The following is a 6,033-nucleotide window of genomic DNA, read 5'->3' as shown; positions in this document are numbered from 1 at the left end:
ATTAAGAGGCAAAGGCACATGCAAGGAGTAGGCCTCAACTTTACATGTGGCTTGTGGTGTCATAAGTATGGTTCAAATTTCTGAAAACATCGGAAGCAAGTTGTCATGGATTGAACTGTGTCCTTCAAAAATATCAACTTGGCTACGTCATGATTCCCAGTATTGTATGATTGTCTTTATCATTTTGTCATCTGATGTGATTTCCCTATTGTAAATCCTGTCACTGTGATGTAATAAGATGGATTAGCGGCAGTATATTGATGAGATCTACAAGATTAGATAGTGTCTTAAGCCAATCTCTTTTGAAATATAAAAGAGAGAAGCAAGCAGAGAGACATGGGGACCTCATACCACCAAGAAAGCAGCACCAGGAGCAGAGCACGTCCTTTGGACTTGAGGTTCCTGCGCAGAGATGCTCCCAGACCAAGGGAGGACTGATGACAAGGACCTTCCTCTAGAGCTGACAGAGAAAGCCTTCCCCTGGAGCCAGTGCCCTGAATTTAGACTTGCAGCCTAAAGGACTGAGAGAGAATAAACCTCTTTGTTAAAGCCATCCACTTGTGGTATATCTGTTACAGCGTCTAGACTAAGACACAAGTTTTATTGAGAATAAATCATCAGTTATGTTTAAATTTGGACAAACACCTAATTTTACCTAAGTTGTATAAATAACCCCATAATATTCCCCTTGGCTTTGTGAATGGAGGTCTTCCTGCTTTATAAGCCATCTTCCTCTTATTCACAGCTAGCTTCAGGACATATAATACTCAATAACCTTTCTGCTAATACTGCTGAGTAATGTAGCATAGTATTCCCACTTCACCCCGTGCCACTCTATCTCTAGAAAATCAAAAAGTTAGCTGAATTTTTGGTAGCAAAGCATATGTTCATTTATTATTAGACTACCAGATTCAGGGACTAAGGAAGAGTTGGAGGGATTTGAGTAAGGATACAGGCATCCCAATAGGGACATTATGTGTATTACTGAAGAAGTTGGGGAGGTTCAGAGAGGATATAGCCTTTAACAGAAGCTAGTGAGGTGGGTTTTTGTTTGTTTTTAATATATTCCTGAACCTTGGTTCTCCACCTTAATAAAGCTTACCTACCAAGCCAGTAGGATGACGAACTAAACACAGTCTAACAATTTATGTGAGAATAGAGACAGATGAAAATAGTTTGGAATTGTGGGCACATTTATTTAGAGTTTAATTTTGTGGTAGTGTTTATGCATTTTTAACTAAAAATTATGTATATAATAGCAGTTTTCACTGGTAAGTCAAGCGATTGAATTATAATGAAAATCTACCCTTAAAGAAAAATCACCACCATCCTCATTAATCTAAACCTATATACACCTTCATAGCACCATGTACTTTTATGTTGTAGCACTTAACGTGGTTGTAATTTTACATTTATGTTTCTTTGATTAATTATGCCTTTCCCCCTCACCCCATCTCAACTAGATTATACACTCTCCAAAGCAGAAGTCTGTCATTGCTTACTATTTTACTATTTTTTTCATCATTGTATGTATAGTGCACAGTTGCCTGACATTAGAAGACATGCAATAAAAATTGGATGAAAGAATCAATGTGGTAGTATTAGCTGTTTTTTTAATTAAGTGATTGTTAATACTTAATTTGCAAGTGGGTAAAAACTGTAAACTAATTATTGTTATTTGCTAGATGTCTTAGTTATCTAGTGCTGCTGTAACAGAAATATCACAAGTGGATGGATGGCTTTAACAAACAGTAATTTATTCTCTGACAGTTTAGGAGGCTAAAAGTCTGAATTCAGGACGCTGGCTCTAGGGGAAGACTTTCTCTTTCTCTTGGCTCTGGAGGAAGGTCCTTGTCTTTTCTGAGCTTCTGCTTCTGGGAAATCTTCATGTGCTTGGCATCTCTCTTCCCCCATCTCTGCTTCCTAGCTTGCTTGTTCAATATCTTTTTTATCTCAGAAGAGATTGACTAAAAAATGTACCCCCTATAGTAATCCTGTGTCATTAACATAACAAAGATAACCCATTCCCAAATGGGAGTATAACCATAGGCATAGAGGTTAGGATTTACAATACATAATTTTGGGGGACACAATTCAATCCATAACATTGAACGCTTTGGCCTCCCAAAATTCATATCCTTGCCACATGCAGAACACATCTACCCCATCACATCATCCCCAAAGTCATAAATCATCTCCAAGTCCAAAATCTCATCTTCTGAATCATCTAAATCAAATATGGGGGAGACTAGGCATTTTCCATTCTAGGGCAAAATTCCTCTTCATCTGTGAACCCGTGAATCTACCCTACAAGTTACCCGTTTCTAAAGTATAATGTTGTAACAGACACAGGGCAGACATTTCCATTACAAATGAGAGAAATTGGAGGGAAAGAAGGGATAACAGGCACCAAGCAGTCCAAAACCCAGCAGAACAATTTACATTTAGCTCTCAAGTCTTGAAAACAATCCTCTGCTTTTTGGGACCATCTTGGCAATGGCCCTGCCCACCAGACTCTGGGTGTTGGCCACGCCCTCGGATTCTGGGTGGAGGCCCCTCAGCCCTGGGTCTCAGCACTGCCTTCCGGGCCCACTGGGATGACAACTCTGCTCCCTCAGTACCAAATTCCGTCTTAGTTATCTAGTGCTGCTGTAACAGAAATACCACAAGTGAATGGCTTTAACAAACAAATTCATTTTCTCACAGTTTAGGAGGCTAGAAGTCTGAATTCAGAGTGCTAGCTTTAGGGGAAGGCTTTCCCTCTCTGTTGGCGCTGAAGGAAAGTCCTTGTCTCTTTTGAGCTTCTGCTCCTGGGCAGTCTTCCTGTGCTTGGCATCTGTTTTACCCCATCTCTGCTTTCTAGCTTACTTGTTTAATGTCTTTTATATCTCAAAAGAGACTGATTTAAGACACACCCTACACTAATCCTGTCTCATTAACATAACAGAAATAACCCACTCCCAGATGGGATTATAACCACAGGCACAGAGGTTAGGGTTTAACAATACACGATTCTGGGGGACACAATTCAGTCTGGAACGCTAGGTGCTTAGAACTCCATAGGCTATCTTATTGCTTCTGTCCTGGGTCATTGTATACAAAGCACTGTCTATAGTCATGAGTGCACATCAAGGCTGCTTGTGGTCCCTTCACTTCAACAGTATTCTGGAATAGTGGTGCCAGGCCAGGAGGGGGACATACTACCCCTACAGCTCCTAGAAGAGAAACTGAGGATGGGGAGGGGGGTAAAGTGACCTTAGAGTTCACAGTAAAAGGCTTTTGGGGCTCCGATCTTTGCACCCTTTCTCTTTCTAACCAGGGTTCACAGGTTGAAGTCAGTCAAACTTCAGATCCCTCTGATTTGGCTAAAGGAATAATCCAATCTTTCATAGCCCAACAGCTTCTTGTCACCATCAAAACTCTAAATCAAGCTGTCATTTTATTTCTGGAAGGAAACAAAAACATTAACCAAAGAAGTTTGTCTTTGGAAGAGGGAGGAAGAATACTTTCACTTTTTTTTTTTTTCTTGTTTTGTTTCAACATTCTGACCATGAAAATGCATTGCATGTGTGTTATATCTCTATCTATCTGTCTGTCTGTCATCTATCTATAATGTTTGTAAGGGTTATCCGGTGCCACAGAATTACAGGCCAATTTTTTCTTTCTGTATACTCTTCTGTATTAAAAAAAATAATGATTTTTTTAAGTTGTGTTTTTTTCCCATTTAGCGCAACTTCTTATCTGTTTTCCATCATTATAACCAGGTCCTGCTGTTTTTTTCCCTCAAGACTCCCTAAATTCCTCTACTCCCATTGAGCCTAGGCAACATATCCTTCTTCAGGAATCTCCTGTCATTCTTCTTCCTCTCTTCCTCTTCCTCTTTTGTTAGTCCTACCTCTTTTGAGCTGGTTGTGTATATTTGTTGATACTGTACAAGCACTTGGACATTATATGAATCAAGATACCTGTCTTCACAAGGCTTACTTTGATTCAGGTACACAAAAGCTATCACAAACTTCGTTGCATACAAAAGGACAGAAGACTACTACTATCTAGATTTAGTAAATTAAACCTTTACAGGCTTTTGTTCCGTTTGTAGAGGATCAGGCAAGAAAGGAGTTTTGTAGAAAATAATGTAAATGGGCATGTTTAAAGCAAATGAGTGAGCAAGGTGAAAATAGAAAGCAGAGTTAACATAATGAGAGAACAAAGGAGAGTGGAGAAAGATAGCAAGGAAATACAAAGATTGAGGTATTATTTACATTCTTCGCCTTTCTGATACTCTGCCCCTGCTAAGGTTCCATCCAGCCTTCCTGTAGTCTACCTGCGTAAGAATGATTATGATGACATTGTTATTGACTCTCACCAACCTGTTTGTCTTTCTTTTCAGGAGCAATTCCAGTCGCCTTCAGATTTCCAAAAGGAAGGACTGCAGCAGACATCTCTACCTCAGGAAGGCCTGGATAGAAGCCACAGAGACCACAGAAATGATGAGCGCCCTTGTGGCCAGTAGGCAGTCACCTAAAGGGTCTGACTTCCAGAAGGTGGGTATAGCTGCTGGGTTAGGGATAGGTTGTGGAGAAGGCCCTGCAGTTTCACTTGCCAGGAGATGATGAGTTGGGTGAGTGAATATGTGTATGTGTGTTTGTATTTTCATACCAATAGGGGAGGAACAAGGTGAGGATGGCATAGACGGTGTCCCTCCTCACCTCATTTAGTATTGAATAAACTGTCACCTAAATATCCATCTTACATTTTATACCATGATACTATGTTAAAGCTGTGGAGTTTGGGTTTTTCCATCCCTTCTGGGCCCTGTGCCCAAATGTCCCTAGCAAGTAGAACATCTCCTATCTCTGTTCCAGCGTCCCTCACAGAATCAGATAAGAATTGGGCATGTCCTTAGAGAAGTGGGATATGAATAGTTAAAGGAGGTTGCAAGAAAGGAGGTATAATCACAAAGAGAATGTCTGAGAAATTCTGGGATATCACCTCATTCAGATTTACTGCTTTTCCTATACACATTGAAACATCAGGCACATAGAAGCAGCAAGCATCCTTTCACAGTACTGTAAACCTTCATCTAAAGTGAGAATAGCGGCACAACTGGAGGAACGTAATCGATGTCACTGAACTGTGCATGTAGAAATGTTTGAAATGGAAAAGGAATGAAAAAGGAAACCCCTTATTCTTGTCCATCTAAATTGCCAGTAGGTGCTTCTTTTGTACTTCGTGATTGTGGACTCGAGAATACAGTGGGGCTGAGAACAAGAACCCCCCAACCCCCCCCAAAAGATTAGCTGACCTTTAAGTTCTTCAGATGCTTAAATTTGTTTAAATCTGAGCTATCCCAGTTCCAGATTTATCCAGAAAACCATTAGCCTAGTTTTGTCTCTTTATTTGTAAATCCAGGCACTTTTAGAATCCTGGAGGTCTAGTTTACTGCCCAAATACAGTTATGGTTTTGGTAATTTGGCGGAATACTCATGATGCTACAGATAGAAAGAACTGCATGATGTACAACGAAAGCCATCAGTAGAAAAGGGATAAGAGGTATTTCAGGGCCTCTTGCTGCTGAGCTTTTATCAGTTGAAGGACTACTCATTCCTAAGGCATGACCCTGTGGATGAAGCAGTAGAAAGCAGTCTGGTGCCAGGGCTGCCAGCACTGTGTCACCACCACTTTCCTTCCTTGCTCCAGCCTAAGATCTGTTTCTCATCAGCCACCACATGCCTCTGCTCAGGGACAATCAAGGGTATTGGTCACAAGCTTTCACTGGTAACCGTGACTTACATTCCCATCTCCAACCCCTGTTTTGCTGCTTGAACCCCCATTCTCCAGTGGTGTGTGAAATACATGACTGACGTGTGCTGATCTGGGGGATGGGCAGGGGGAAGGGGAACATTTTTTTTTCTAATTGTACTTCAGGTGAAGGTTTACAGAACAAATAGTTTCTCATTAAACAATCAGTACACATATTGTTTTATCACATTGGTTAACAACCCCACGACATGTCAACCCTCTCCCTTCTTG

Source organism: Trichechus manatus, unplaced genomic scaffold, assembly GCF_000243295.1.
Source record: "Trichechus manatus latirostris isolate Lorelei unplaced genomic scaffold, TriManLat1.0 scaffold00065, whole genome shotgun sequence".
Taxonomy (NCBI): Eukaryota; Metazoa; Chordata; class Mammalia; order Sirenia; family Trichechidae; genus Trichechus; species Trichechus manatus.
This window is presented reverse-complemented; position numbering follows the sequence as displayed.